This window comes from Thermobia domestica, unplaced genomic scaffold (genome assembly GCF_964235325.1).
Source record: "Thermobia domestica unplaced genomic scaffold, izTheDome1.hap1.1 HAP1_SCAFFOLD_660, whole genome shotgun sequence".
Classification (NCBI taxonomy): domain Eukaryota; kingdom Metazoa; phylum Arthropoda; class Insecta; order Zygentoma; family Lepismatidae; genus Thermobia; species Thermobia domestica.
Window position 1 is genome coordinate 81,340 of NW_027656370.1, and position 16,541 is coordinate 97,880.

The 16,541-nt window shown below is 38.4% G+C and overlaps 2 non-coding genes across 2 annotated transcripts; both read left to right on the forward strand.

The window, feature by feature from the left end:
• The first annotated feature begins 13,324 nt into the window (after positions 1-13,324).
• LOC145677151 (5S ribosomal RNA) lies at positions 13,325-13,443 on the forward strand. Its single transcript, XR_014129648.1, has one exon. It is a non-coding gene; the product is annotated as a 5S ribosomal RNA (ribosomal RNA).
• Positions 13,444-13,620: 177 nt separating this feature from the next.
• Positions 13,621-13,739, forward strand: LOC145677146 (5S ribosomal RNA). The gene has a single exon (XR_014129643.1). It is a non-coding gene; the product is annotated as a 5S ribosomal RNA (ribosomal RNA).
• Positions 13,740-16,541: the final 2,802 nt, after the last annotated feature.

A 16,541-nucleotide genomic window follows, 5' to 3' on the forward strand; every position in this document is an offset into this window, starting at 1 on the left:
TCTCTTTTTCAAATTTCATTATCCTTCAAGTACGAAAATACTAGAAACATTAATTTTATAGTACTTTCAAGAGATAATTTATCAACATTATTTCATAGCGATTAATCGATATTCTAAGCGTTATACCCACTATTTCTTACACTAACAGCCTGTTTATTTGCACGGCACATTAAAATAACCTGATTTCCGATCCGTGTGCACCTACTACTATACTTAACACGGAATGTATTACCACTTTTTAAAAGTAAATTATTATGACTAAGTGTAGATCTCCGGCGAGTAAATGCCTTTCGTATACAAGCACGACACATCTCCGCTATGTGCTTTACTTTTTTACTAACAGCATATAGAAATTGGATTTCAACGTGTTTCTACATAACAGAATGAAGCAAATTTCGTGATTTAACTCTTTCGAATAATGTGTTGGTCCTGACAAGGACCGTTTGAAATGAAAAATCTTGAAGAAGATTTTTACTTAGAGCTTGTGTACTTGGTAACAGCCTTCGTACCCTCACTTACAGCGTGCTTGGCAAGTTCACCAGGCAAAAGAAGGCGCACAGCTGTTTGGATTTCCCGGCTGGTGATAGTTGACCGCTTATTGTAATGGGCCAAACGAGAAGCTTCAGCAGCAATACGCTCGAAGATGTCATTAACAAAGCTGTTCATGATACTCATAGCTTTGCTAGATATGCCAGTCAGGATGCACTTGCTTCAAAACTTTGTAGATGTAAATGGCATAGCTCTCCTTCCTCCTCCTCTTCTTCTTCTTATCTCCCTTGGAGATATTCTTTTGGGCTTTACCAGCCTTCTTTGCAGCCTTTCCGCTAGTTTTTGGTGGCATGATGACTCACTCGTTCAGCAAAATTAGATGTGTCCGCTAGTTACAGAAAAGTTACAGAAAAGTTAAAAATAAGGACGCCCCTCGGGAAAGCCCGCGCCCTGACAGAGAGTAAGGCATCAACCATCTATCTACATGCCTCTCCTCACATGCAATTAGTACACTAAAGTATCTGTCGGGTGTAGGTGTATGCCGCGGCTTCTATCTTTTACGAAAGACATTTACACGCGAATCTGTCAATGTGTGAAATAGAAGGAAAGAAGGGTAAAATAGATGATAGGAAAGCGCGAGAGAAGGTTTATTATGTTTTGAGAGAGGGACAAAAAACCTGGAAACCAGGAAAAAAACCCCCTCTTCATTTAAATTACAGTACGTGTTTCAATTCGCGCCAACTGCCTTGCTTTTCATTTGATGCACTCGGGTGCACGCTTGAAGTAGTAACAAAACTGACTTGATTCATGGGAGGCCGCAATTTTTCCTCTCATCTTATTACGAAAGAATATTGAACAATGTCTGGTCGCGGCAAAGGTGGAAAAGTCAAGGGAAAGAGCAAGTCCCGCTCCAGCAGGGCTGGCCTTCAATTCCCAGTAGGCAGAATCCATCGTCTTTTGCGAAAGGGTAACTATGCCGAACGAGTTGGTGCTGGCGCTCCCGTGTATTTGGCTGCAGTCATGGAATACCTGGCAGCTGAAGTTCTTGAGTTGGCAGGCAACGCTGCTCGTGACAACAAGAAGACTAGGATTATTCCACGTCATCTGCAGTTAGCTATCCGTAACGACGAGGAATTAAACAAGTTGTTGTCTGGAGTTACAATCGCTCAGGGTGGTGTTTTGCCCAACATTCAAGCTGTACTTCTGCCCAAGAAAACTGAGAAGAAGGCATAAATGTAAGACCTATATCTCATACAAATCGGCCCTTATGAGGGCCACAAACCCCTTTATAGAGGAGATTTACGATTGAAATGAATTGTTTTCGATATACAGACTCATCAAAAGTGTCTGAGATAGTTGCTTAGTTTCATTCGAAATTCTCGCTGCTATTCGATTAATTAGTATATGTGTAGTCGTCGATCGTAATTGAAGCCCATAGGAAGTCACACTAACTTTAGAATACTCCAAACAGCGATGTGCTTAGTTCCCACTACATTATTAATTATAAGATCATTACCTTTTGTATTGTCGCTAGCTACATTTTTTTGATATTTGCGTACATCGGGCTCATATTACCCAGAGGACAGGACAGTCGAGCCCAGATTCTCAGCAATGGAAGAAAACCTCATACCACATATTCTCATGTACTTCATGCTAGACAAAGGAATTTCCAACATTCTTAAAGCACTCATGTTTCTCTCTTGCGTTGGCTTGGCTGAAATTACTCTGTTCAATATGTTCTCGACATTTATTATTGTTCATTACTATGCCCCAATGACATCATGAACAGAGCGGATCAGAAAACTTTCCTAAATTTCTTTTGCAACATAGTAATGACATTAAATGCACACTTAAGTACGATTTATTCTTTGCAAGGTCGATATTCATATTTGTGTGATATGTGTTATATGTATATGGTTTGTAATACGCAACTACTCTTATTCTCTGATCTCAGAACTCATTTGCTACTGTGCCCAACGAGCGAGCCTAGGTTTCTTGTAACTACTGCCTTTCTTTAGTAAATAATGTGAAGTATACAATGCATTAACCTACATCTCATATTTGTATTACTCTTTATTTTAGTAACCCGCTACGAAGTGTCATTAATTTACATGTAAATCACAATAGACACTACCGCAAAAGAAAGAAATCGAACCCAAGACCACGTAAACAAGATAAAGGACAAGATTCAGGTTTCTAACGCATTATTCGCCCCTCACAGCACAGTATAGAAGTTGTATAAGCCTCTATACGTACATCCTACTGTCAGAACAGAAATTCCGACTTGCGTTTCGCATCTCTCATGCTCGCTACTTCCAACAAATCGCCAATTTCCAACCAGAACCCCTTCTCCAGCATTAATACTGCTACATGATATGAATACGTATACATGAACGTACATAATGTAAAAAAAAACGTATGATTTTCTCAAATTAATCTCTCTACGTCTGTAATTTAGTGTGCATCAAAAGGCTTTAATGTAGTTACACGAATTCTTATAATCTAACAGAAAATCGCACAAAGTAAATCTTTCCCTTTATATAAATTTGTTGGCTCTGAAAAGAGCCGTTTATGCCAATTTTATATCCAAAATAGGAGGAACCCCAACTTAACCTCCGAAACCGTACAGGGTTCTTCCTTGCCTCTTCAAGGCATACACAACATCCATAGCTGTCACTGTCTTCCTCTTGGCGTGTTCTGTGTATGTAACAGCATCTCTGATTACGTTCTCCAGGAATACTTTCAATACTCCTCGGGTCTCTTCATAAATGAGACCAGAGATACGCTTCACACCACCACGGCGAGCAAGACGCCTAATAGCGGGTTTGGTGATACCCTGGATGTTGTCACGAAGAACTTTACGGTGGCGCTTGGCACCTCCTTTGCCAAGACCCTTGCCTCCTTTTCCACGTCCTGTCATTTCGATATGTTACTGCTTCGCTCACCACACACGAGAAATACAAGCCCAAGCAGCCCAAGACTCGTGGTTTTGTTCCTTCGATCATGCAGGGAAAGCACGGAGGAAAAACACAAAACGTGTCTAAGCCAATGAGAACTGTCCTTTTCGACTGACTTTATCCAATGAGAAATAGCTTGATTTAACGGTTTTGCTCTTTATATAACTTGACTTCATTCAGCGCGCAATTATTTGAAACAAGTCGTGACAGTTGCAATGGCACGTACCAAGCAGACAGCTAGGAAATCTACTGGAGGCAAAGCTCCTCGAAAGCAGCTTGCCACCAAAGCTGCAAGAAAGAGTGCTCCAGCTACCGGTGGAGTGAAAAAGCCCCATCGTTACAGGCCTGGTACTGTGGCTCTCCGAGAAATTCGTCGTTACCAGAAGAGCACTGAATTGCTCATCCGCAAGCTGCCCTTCCAACGACTCGTCCGAGAAATTGCACAAGATTTCAAGACAGATCTTCGCTTCCAAAGCTCAGCTGTCATGGCTTTACAGGAGGCAAGTGAAGCTTACCTTGTAGGGCTTTTCGAAGACACCAACTTGTGTGCTATTCACGCAAAGAGAGTCACAATCATGCCTAAGGACATTCAGCTTGCTCGCCGCATCCGTGGGGAACGTGCTTAAGTTTGAAGTTCTGGCACTGAGTTCAAAAACGGTCCTTTTTAGGACCAATACACTACTTAGAGATGCTGTTATCCTAACAAGGATCTTGTCCATACTTGTTATCTTTTTTTTTTAAATTCTCACGCCGTATGTTGCATAGTTAATACATCTACCTTCGTTTTCCTGTCGTTTCGTATATCATCCTATCTTTCAAGTATATTCTTTAGTTTTCCCCTATGTTTACCGATTGATTATCTTCGTTTTATGTGGTCAAGGGTTCGATTTTGCCATATGTTGCATAACTTAACTTCGATTCAACCACTGTTTGCCCTTCTCAACGTTATTAATCTGATAGAACTCGCAGGCGAAATATGTACTTCTTCCAAGGTAGCAAAAGTAATATTATTTTGTCAGAGGTCGCTGCTGTTGAATGCAAACGTTAAACTAAACTTTCTTTAAGTGTCTGTTTGTACTTAACATCAGTTCAATTGTACACCTACATTTCTGCTGGTGTTACTATTTTTCTTTATAGCAATATTACGAATTATAAGACGGTATCCGTGGTTATTAGCGTGTTCCCTTTTCCTAACACTTTCTCATTACACCAGTATTTCCATCATTCATTAGGCGTAATCACCCGTCTCCTTTATCATAAAAATCATAATAGTACGACGTTAAATTGAAACATAGTCTACTTCACTTTCACGAGTTGTAATAAGTTCGAACATTTCTTTCACCCCAGCCTTGAAAAGAGTTGATTTTAGTTTAGTGTCCCTTTCAGCAGCAAGGCTGTTTCAAACGTGGACCTACTTATTAACGTGCAATGCGAAACATTTGAGCTCCCACCGAGAATCGAACCCAGTCAGCCTGCAAAAGTTTTTCTAACAAATGCATTAAGTGCGTTTTCTGTACTGTTTCGCTACTTGAAGATAGGAACAAGGAAAAAGTAAGTGATCACAAATTGACATTACGTAATGTGTTCCCCATTTTTTTTCGAGTACACCATTCTTGACACCCGTGAAAGCTTTCTTTCCCCACCCTCAATTCCCCTCTGTTATAAAGCACTTACATCAAGAAGTGCTTCGGTTAAAAAGAAAACTCAAAGTCCCTTGCGTGTATACTATACATTGCTATGAATGAACATGTGATAATGATAGGAAAAGCACAATTTTACTCTTCTCAAAGTATTTGATGGCTCTAAAAAGAGCCGTTTTAAAATGTCAGATGATTTACTGACACATTTACTTCTTCTTTGGTGCAGCCTTCTTAGCACTTTTCGGTTTTGCTGTAGCCTTCTTTGGCTTCGGGGCCTTTGGCTTCTTGGGAGTTTTTGCCTTCTTCACTTTAGATGGTGATTTCTTAGGTTTGGGAGCAGCAGCCTTTTTCTTTTCACCAGTCTTCTTGGGACGTTTAGCTGCTGGCTTTTTCGCAGGCTTCTTCTCCTTTGATGCTGATCGTTTCGCCTTGGTTGAAGATCCACCTTCAGGCTTCTCCTTCAGCGATGAAGCACTAAGCTTAAACGATCCAGATGCACCTTTTCCCTTGGTCTGAACCAAAGACCCAGAAGCAACTGCACTTCTCAAGTATTTCTTGATAAATGGAGCAAGCTTCTCGGCATCCACTTTGTAGTTCTGAGAGATGTATTTCTTAATAGCTTGCAGTGAACTTCCTCCCCTTTCCTTCAAATTCTTGATGGCGTTGTTCACCATTTCTGATGTTCTTGGATGAGAAGGTGTTGTTTTTGGTTTCTTAGGCTTTGCAGACTTCTTAGGAGAAGCCTGTGCCGGGGCTGCAGGTGCTGATGCCGTATCTGCCATTGCTTTCTGCAATAAACTCAACGATACTGAAGAATGAAATTTTCGCTAGCAGGCAGCGTTGAGTTTGGTTACGGAGCGCGGACCGGATAGAAAGCACTTGCTGAGGCGGGCTGAGGTAAACAGAAGTTCGTAGTTGCCACAACGATAAGTGTGTTTCCTTCTATTTTGATAAACGATTTTTTTCAGGTATTCAATGAATGCACCAGATCCTATTCTTCCTTACTGGCTAGAAGAAACTTTATTCCACATAACTCAAAAGGCATTTGTTTTTATTCGCTTTTCTATTTTATGTTTCAGTCATTGCTAAGTCGGTCACACTACTTTTTCACCCTCCTTGTGCTTATAATTTTCATAATTTAACATGGAAATACTTATCAATAAATAATTATATTACCATGGTAATTAACTTCAATCCTTCCTGTGATTATACGCAAAGTACCATCTTCGTACTGCTTACTATAGTTCAATGAAGGGAATCTATAAAGTAACGCGTGTCGCACACATCTGCCTTGCAAACTCCCTGGCCTACTTCCAATGTATAGACTTTTATTTCAAATCCTGATTTAATTTCATAATTTTCTGTAGATTTTAACATTTTATTACCCAGCTTCTTAATACGAATGACAATCAAGCCTAAATATTTATTCCCTTTAACTTTATTTTTCTTTTTTATTTTGTGCCTTGTTTCATATTTGTTCTTACGTTAGCAATTAACGCACTTACCGTAGTTATGTATGAACAGGTTGTTTCTATATTTATTTTATTCCAAATAAATTAAATATATATACGGATTATTTTATGGTAGTTGATATTTTCTGTTGTTTCCTACGTGAATTGAGGAAACGCACGGACTTTCGCCTAATTCTTGTGCTACTTTCATATGTCTGTATCTGTCGAATGCTGTCGATCTGTCGAAATGTGTATTACTATCTGTCGATTCATCGAGTGAACTGAATTCGTTAACCATTTCACCAGGCGCGCATGCATTTTTTTTCTTCTAAGGGATCCAAGCTTCGGGGGGCAAGGTTCCAATACTACAAGCCACTATGTCTATATACTATTATTCTGCATTCGAAAACACGATAAATATTCCACTTACTTTTTCACAAAAACATGATACAGACAGAGTACAGATGAAGTGTAAGATCAGATTTATATTGATGATACATCAATATTTTCCCTGTTAATAACTACATTTAATGAGAAAGTCTGCAAATGTATGTTCACTTAGGAACTTTTGCGAGGAGTCCGCACCCGGTGGACACCCCGTGAGTACGCCTCTGCACTTGACTATACTTCGAATTATACTGCAAACAGTTGTATTTTAGTTTCCCCGTTTAGTTCATCGATATCATTAACACAAAGAAAATAGATGTTATAGATGCGTATTCTCAGTTCTCGCTTTATATCCGGACGTCTGCAAAAATCTACTCCTTTTCTTTCTTTTCACGCATCCACCAAACTAACAATGATTTGTATTATAATATTTGCGCATAAAATGTATATCTCATACCTTCCATGTTCTCAAGTATTCATAGACAAAAACGGTTATTTTCTGCGAACAAATTGTCCAAACACAGTGCAAATGTCATCTATAGATTGTCCTGGTTCCGTCTGCGTGTACATAACAATGCGTCATAATCATACATTGCACATTAAGGATATCAATTAATCTTCCCAAATTCCTAGATATGCCTGGCAAAAGTTCCGCGTGTTGTAAGGATATTACATTTGTACTACCGACAAGGTGGTATCTTCCAACATTGAAGTTCAATAAACCCCAAATGTGTCGGATATAGTATTTGATTTCTTGTCTCATTGTTTGCGTCAGAGATGTCTTCTCAAGTTAGGATTTACGATACATACAGGATGAGTTGTATATATTGTTGCTGCCAGCTCTATATTAATCCCATATTTGTAAACGAATAAAAACAGTATTCTAATTATAACAATGTGCTCACAATTAATTTTATTCTTAATTGTTATACGTATTGTTGATTAAAAATGAAAATGTTGCTAAGTGAATTTTATTAATATTTTCTGTTGCGTGATATAGGAAGTGAGTGAAATATTGGAGGAATATAGTGTGCGTAGCAGATGATGTGCAGTGGCTTTGGATCGCCTGTGATAAGGTAAGGCATTTGCTATTTTAATTAACGCATTTTATATACTGTAATCCTAATTATTTTTATGTGAATGTGCTTACTACTTGTGTATTCAGTGGGACCGATGTTTTAATATGTATGGTCAAGCAGTGTCGAGCCTGGTCAGTGTGTGGATAGGTGACCATTTTTTGTAAATCGATAACATTTAACTTTGTAAACACGGATGAAGTAGAAGTATATTTATTTTATTTTTTACCTCAAATATGTAGGACACTTCTCCTTTGTACATCAATTATTATTATTAGTTCAACTTGTTTACAAGTTAAATGAAAAGAATAGTCGTTATCGTGTGATGATTGTGCTCATTAGGCTAAAGAAGACTCGTGATAAGAAAGAAAAGAAGAACGGTGCTCAAGTTTCGTCACAGCATATTCTCAAAAATTTACAGGCAAAATTCAGTGTTCTGCATGAAAAGGCATATTTGTACGAAAAAAAAAAAAAATTCTGCAGACGACAGAATTAAATAAAGTAATACACATGTATTTTAGAGTTACTGGTGTAAAATCATTACAAGTGCTTTGCCAGGTGGCCAATAAAAAGCACGAATACTATTTAAGGGAGCCAAAACAGGAGAAAGCTGGGGGCCTGAGCGATAGCAAGAATGTGCGTCCAAAGTGAACAGGAGCGAAGGCGACGCGGGTATACGTATAAGCAAGGGTAGTGGAAACCAGTTAGTTTTCGAGTTTCAATAGCACTTGTCATGCATCCATACTAGTAGCGCCCCGCTTGTAAACATTAAGTACACTATGCAAGAATACACCGCCGGTGGAAAATAGTACCTAATACAGTTATCTTTCATATATACTGACTTATTTTACAGTAGTAACCCAACACTAGTAAACGTAAAATAAAAGTGTATAACTTTATATTTAATTCTATCGCCTGGCTTAGTTTTTCACCTGTAAGATGTACTTATTTAGAGCAAGTTTCTTAACTAGCAAATTAAACCGAGAACCACAGCAACCATATATATATTCTTATGATGTACTTTTCTTTGAGTGGTGTTCTCTGTCTATTGAATAACATTTTCTCAGTTTAATGCTAGCAAAAAACAAAACAAAATCAAAGTGTTTCTATATAAATTTAGTTCACCGTGTTGTAATATCACATGGAATTGAAAAACGAATAGTCGAACCTCTGCTATCTCGATCAAACTTCTCAGGATGATATACTGACTTACCGCAGAAGTTCGACTGAATACGTTTCTCAGTTCCATGGGAGAACCTGGAGAAGCAAAAGCCTGCGCAACGGAAAATACTAAATAAACTTGTAGAGCAGGTCAAGATGTATCATCATGCCAAGTTTCATTCAGATCAGAGAAGTTTGGCTGCAGCCATTTTCATTACAAAGCACAAAATGGATGGTCCCTAACCTCGAGAATCTTCACAATTGTCGACGAGTTGAACTGCACTCATCTGATCAAAATCAAACTTAAAATGACAGTTCACTTTCAACTGTTAAATAATATGATATGCAGGCTTCTGCTTTCCTAGTTACAGTCTATCCACTGTGGTATGCATATTAGTACAAATGTGAGAGTGCATATTTATTAAAGATTTGCTTCAAAAAGCGATGAAAGACATAGGCATTGCCGCGGGCGGTGATAACAAGATGCCGGAAAACGAACAAGCAGAAAGAATATGGGCTGAAGAAGTGTAAACGACGACGCGGCGGCCCGTAAAGGTGTTGCCGTCCTATTAAATGAATAATATCAAAAGAAAGAAAAAAAAAGTAAAAAATTTCGCGCTCGTAATCAAGACAGAAAGCAACTAAAGGAAATCTTTGTTTTACGTCCCACGTTATGCCGCTTAGGCTAAAAGAGGCGCTGATTATGAGAAATGATTGAAATGGTGGTGGAATGAAGAAAGTGGGAGGAAACGGGAGAACCCCGCGGTAACCCACCGCACATAGTTTTTGTCCACCATAAAGTTAACTTGGCGGGGGCTCAAGACAGAAACACGGTTGGAAAAACAAATAAACGATGTTGCATCCCGTAAAAATGTTCGCGACCTATGAAATCAATATTTTTTCTTAAAGAAAAAAAAGAATTAAAAAGAGAAAAAAAGGTCAAAATTTCGCGCTCGCTTCGCTCGCGATCAGCAGAGAAAAGAGGACGTGACGCACCCCTAAAAGTGTTGGCGACCGATTGAATAAATATTGTGGGTAAAAAAAAAAAAAAAAAAAAAAAAAAAGTCAAAAATTTCGCGCTCGCTTCGCTCGCGATCAGCACAGAAAGAAGGACGTGACGCGCCCCTAAAGGTGTTGGCAACCGATTCAATACATATTGTCGGTAAAAAAAAAAAAAAAAAAAAAAAAAAAAAAAAAAAAAAAAAACGCTCGCTTCGCTCGCGATCGACATGAAAAAGGCAACGACGTGACGCCCGGTAAAATTGTCGGCGACCTATTCAATCAATATATTCGGTTGAAAAACAAAGTCAAAAGTTTCCCAATCGCTTCCCTCCCGATCGACATAAAAAAAAAGGCAACCCCTTCACCTCTCCTTATGCATTCATCAGTAAACATACAACCATAGATCACAATACCACTCACATCACCTATCAGTTCTCCACGTCCATCAAGATCCAATCATCGCCCTGGCCCTTTATGATGATACACAACATTACATGTTATTGTGTGCATTGCCCCGCGTTACAATACATGACCAAAAAAAAGAGAAAAAGAGCTGCACTGCCTTCAGTGTAGACATGTTCGTATTCGTAGAAAATGATTTTAGGTACACGATAGTACAGTAATCTATCTTCACATGCTTCAGATGTGAACGATACCTACACATGAAGAGGGCTCCCGAGGTTTCCTTTTCCAATAGGATGGAGCTCCACCACACTTGCAGAATGACGAGAAGTTATGTTAATAAATATATCCCAGAGTGTTTCGTAACTCGCCCTTGGTCCTAATGATGAAGCGTTCTTCAGATGGCCCCGATGTCTCCACACATGATACTATGCGACTTCTTTTCACGAGGCTCTCAAAGATCACGTTTGTGTCCTAACATTCTCTGCAGATATGACACAGCTGCGATAGCGGATCACAGAAGCCTTTCCTCTCCTTACAAGAGACGTGTTCATTCGAGTATGTGAGTAATTCGACTATCGATTAAATATCTCCCGTGTCACGATAGTAGTCACTTTCAATTCTTCTAACGAAGGTAAGAAAAAATGCTATACAAACTTCCTTTCGGTATATAAAGGATTAGGGGCCCAGAGAATATTTTCTTTCAAGAGGATACATTCTTTTTCGAACACCCTGTATATAGATCCTCTAATTATAACTGCAAACAAAATGTTGATTTTGCAATTGCTTCCATGAGAGAATATTCTGTGCACTTTCTTTCTGAAGGGCCGGGCCTAAACGTTTTCCTTAATCATTAAATTTAGTAGTTATCTACAATTACATAGTTTTCCATTGTTCTCAAAATAAAGATTTTTCTCTATGAATTGTTGAATGTTGCTAGGGATATTGAAGTAATTCTTTTTAGTGTTTTTTTCTTTACAATAATGTACTGAACGCCTGCATTAAGGAAGTTCGTGTGTCCATCTTGCAAAATGTTTCGTCTTTTTTCATGCCCACTAAGGTAAATATTCATTTTGCTCTTTTCTCTGTATGCAAACCACATTTCTTAAAGGCAACATTTTCATACAAATGTAGTACTAAAAACTTCTAATTGGCAACATCTGGGCTGCGAAGAGGAAAAAGAAAGAAATCTCGTACGTATTCGCGCGCAATTCGGAATTAGCCAATGAAAAGCACAAAAGCGGCCACCATCTCTCTCTCTTTCTTATTAACGGTTTTGTACTTTCTGCAGTTCTATCAGTGCTGCTAACCTCTTACTATATCATTGAATATGTATGTTTAGATATATATATATATATATATATATATATTTTTTTTTTTACAAAAAATCATACTACTACGGAATAATATTAAATGCCTTTAAACCCTCATTTCTGTTTGCACTTTCTGTTACACTACCTTCCCCGAACTTCTTTCAAGTTATTAAGTGCAGAACGGGGAGTTATACATATTTACTTGCGCTTTGACAATATCTGCACATTGTGTAATAATAGGAGACGTATAAAATAAAACTATATACTAATACGTATATATATATATATATATATATATATATATATATATATATATACAGTACACATTCCACTATCCGAGGCTTTCCTTTTCTTTTCTTGCTGACGATAAATTACGCTTTTAGAAATGTTGTCTGAAAACAATAAGAATATGTGCAAAAAATACAATCAGAGGTAGAGGTCTTTAACAGGAAATAAGCAAGGGAGTTGAAAAATTTTTTATGCATGTAAAAAATATAGACATGAACCAACTTGTGAAATAAAAAGACCAGAAAACTACTCTTTCTAAATTATGTGTAAACTTTTTACCGAAAACGAAAGTTGCACGAAAGACTTTTTGTCCGTTTTTTGGCCTCCGGTGCTTGGGGTCCCTGATTCAATCCCAGCTCGTGCCGTGTGAACTTTGTCGTGCATAAAGACCGTGCTCATGGGTTTTCTCGGGTTTCTCCCGTTTCCTCCCACTTTCTTCATTCAGTACTCATCATCACCGTCTCCTTTAGCGTAACCGGTATAAGTATGCGACGTAAATCTAAATATTTCATTTCATTTCCCTTTTCTGCTCATACTGCTGATTATGCGCGATTATGCCAACATCCAACTCCGCGGATAATCGTGCGATTACTGTATATACAACTAATACAGATACAACTAATTATATTATCAGTTACAGTATCGGTTTTTATTTACTAATTTGCCTCACTTTATTTGCATCCCTGCAGTAAATAATTCTTATCGATAATAGTTAAAATGTATATTACATTTTAGTGCTTCACGACTGAATGATCATCTGCCTTACGTTATCTCGCAGCTGAAGAGAATGCTACACTGAAAACTACCTTGCGTTATAAAGGGTAAGTGAAACATATCTTAAAAATATCTTTCATACATTTCATTGTGTACATTAAAGAATGTAAGTTTGCCTTTTTCCTGTAATCAATACTTAATAAAGGATTTATTTTTATTTATTTATATACAATTTCATACGTGGTTCGTGATAGTAAACTCGATAGGACACAGTGGCACTATGAACATCCGAATCACTCATCATTCGAACATTCAAATATTTATTCGAATATTAGTATATTCCAAGTAATGTTAACGACGTTAATATGCTTGCCTTTATAGTTAATAATGTCAATTCTTACTTAAAACATACTTCCTTAACAGGACATTGAAGAAAAGGTAGTTGCCAACGGCCATACCATGCTGAATATACCGGTTCTCGTCCGATCACCGAAGTCAAGCAGCATCGGGCCTGGTCAGTACTTGGATGGGTGACCGCCTGGGAACACCAGGTGCTGTTGGTATACTTTTTCTAATTTTGTTTTTCACAAAGACGAATATTCTCACATCGTTCACCACGATAATTTCGTAATCATGCATTACTTAAAACAATTAGCAACGCTTTCCACGCGCTGGTCTTTTTGAGTATTCACCGACAAACCTACGTAGCTACAATAACTCACTCGAAGCCATATGCATTCGCCAACGGCCATACCATGCTGAATATACCGGTTCTCGTCCGATCACCGAAGTCAAGCAGCATCGGGCCTGGTCAGTACTTGGATGGGTGACCGCCTGGGAACACCAGGTGCTGTTGGCATCTCTTTTTCAAATTTCATTATCCTTCAAGTACGAAAATACTAGAAACATTAATTTTATAGTACTTTCAAGAGATAATTTATCAACATTATTTCATAGCGATTAATCGATATTCTAAGCGTTATACCCACTATTTCTTACACTAACAGCCTGTTTATTTGCACGGCACATTAAAATAACCTGATTTCCGATCCGTGTGCACCTACTACTATACTTAACACGGAATGTATTACCACTTTTTAAAAGTAAATTATTATGACTAAGTGTAGATCTCCGGCGAGTAAATGCCTTTCGTATACAAGCACGACACATCTCCGCTATGTGCTTTACTTTTTTACTAACAGCATATAGAAATTGGATTTCAACGTGTTTCTACATAACAGAATGAAGCAAATTTCGTGATTTAACTCTTTCGAATAATGTGTTGGTCCTGACAAGGACCGTTTGAAATGAAAAATCTTGAAGAAGATTTTTACTTAGAGCTTGTGTACTTGGTAACAGCCTTCGTACCCTCACTTACAGCGTGCTTGGCAAGTTCACCAGGCAAAAGAAGGCGCACAGCTGTTTGGATTTCCCGGCTGGTGATAGTTGACCGCTTATTGTAATGGGCCAAACGAGAAGCTTCAGCAGCAATACGCTCGAAGATGTCATTAACAAAGCTGTTCATGATACTCATAGCTTTGCTAGATATGCCAGTGTCAGGATGCACTTGCTTCAAAACTTTGTAGATGTAAATGGCATAGCTCTCCTTCCTCCTCCTCTTCTTCTTCTTATCTCCCTTGGAGATATTCTTTTGGGCTTTACCAGCCTTCTTTGCAGCCTTTCCGCTAGTTTTTGGTGGCATGATGACTCACTCGTTCAGCAAAATTAGATGTGTCCGCCGATTTATCGACTTCATTTAAATTACAGTACGTGTTTCAATTCGCGCCAACTGCCTTGCTTTTCATTTGATGCACTCGGGTGCACGCTTGAAGTAGTAACAAAACTGACTTGATTCATGGGAGGCCGCAATTTTTCCTCTCATCTTATTACGAAAGAATATTGAACAATGTCTGGTCGCGGCAAAGGTGGAAAAGTCAAGGGAAAGAGCAAGTCCCGCTCCAGCAGGGCTGGCCTTCAATTCCCAGTAGGCAGAATCCATCGTCTTTTGCGAAAGGGTAACTATGCCGAACGAGTTGGTGCTGGCGCTCCCGTGTATTTGGCTGCAGTCATGGAATACCTGGCAGCTGAAGTTCTTGAGTTGGCAGGCAACGCTGCTCGTGACAACAAGAAGACTAGGATTATTCCACGTCATCTGCAGTTAGCTATCCGTAACGACGAGGAATTAAACAAGTTGTTGTCTGGAGTTACAATCGCTCAGGGTGGTGTTTTGCCCAACATTCAAGCTGTACTTCTGCCCAAGAAAACTGAGAAGAAGGCATAAATGTAAGACCTATATCTCATACAAATCGGCCCTTATGAGGGCCACAAACCCCTTTATAGAGGAGATTTACGATTGAAATGAATTGTTTTCGATATACAGACTCATCAAAAGTGTCTGAGATAGTTGCTTAGTTTCATTCGAAATTCTCGCTGCTATTCGATTAATTAGTATATGTGTAGTCGTCGATCGTAATTGAAGCCCATAGGAAGTCACACTAACTTTAGAATACTCCAAACAGCGATGTGCTTAGTTCCCACTACATTATTAATTATAAGATCATTACCTTTTGTATTGTCGCTAGCTACATTTTTTTGATATTTGCGTACATCGGGCTCATATTACCCAGAGGACAGGACAGTCGAGCCCAGATTCTCAGCAATGGAAGAAAACCTCATACCACATATTCTCATGTACTTCATGCTAGACAAAGGAATTTCCAACATTCTTAAAGCACTCATGTTTCTCTCTTGCGTTGGCTTGGCTGAAATTACTCTGTTCAATATGTTCTCGACATTTATTATTGTTCATTACTATGCCCCAATGACATCATGAACAGAGCGGATCAGAAAACTTTCCTAAATTTCTTTTGCAACATAGTAATGACATTAAATGCACACTTAAGTACGATTTATTCTTTGCAAGGTCGATATTCATATTTGTGTGATATGTGTTATATGTATATGGTTTGTAATACGCAACTACTCTTATTCTCTGATCTCAGAACTCATTTGCTACTGTGCCCAACGAGCGAGCCTAGGTTTCTTGTAACTACTGCCTTTCTTTAGTAAATAATGTGAAGTATACAATGCATTAACCTACATCTCATATTTGTATTACTCTTTATTTTAGTAACCCGCTACGAAGTGTCATTAATTTACATGTAAATCACAATAGACACTACCGCAAAAGAAAGAAATCGAACCCAAGACCACGTAAACAAGATAAAGGACAAGATTCAGGTTTCTAACGCATTATTCGCCCCTCACAGCACAGTATAGAAGTTGTATAAGCCTCTATACGTACATCCTACTGTCAGAACAGAAATTCCGACTTGCGTTTCGCATCTCTCATGCTCGCTACTTCCAACAAATCGCCAATTTCCAACCAGAACCCCTTCTCCAGCATTAATACTGCTACATGATATGAATACGTATACATGAACGTACATAATGTAAAAAAAAACGTATGATTTTCTCAAATTAATCTCTCTACGTCTGTAATTTAGTGTGCATCAAAAGGCTTTAATGTAGTTACACGAATTCTTATAATCTAACAGAAAATCGCACAAAGTAAATCTTTCCCTTTATATAAATTTGTTGGCTCTGAAAAGAGCCGTTTATGCCAATTTTATATCCAAAATAGGAGGAACCCCAACTTAAC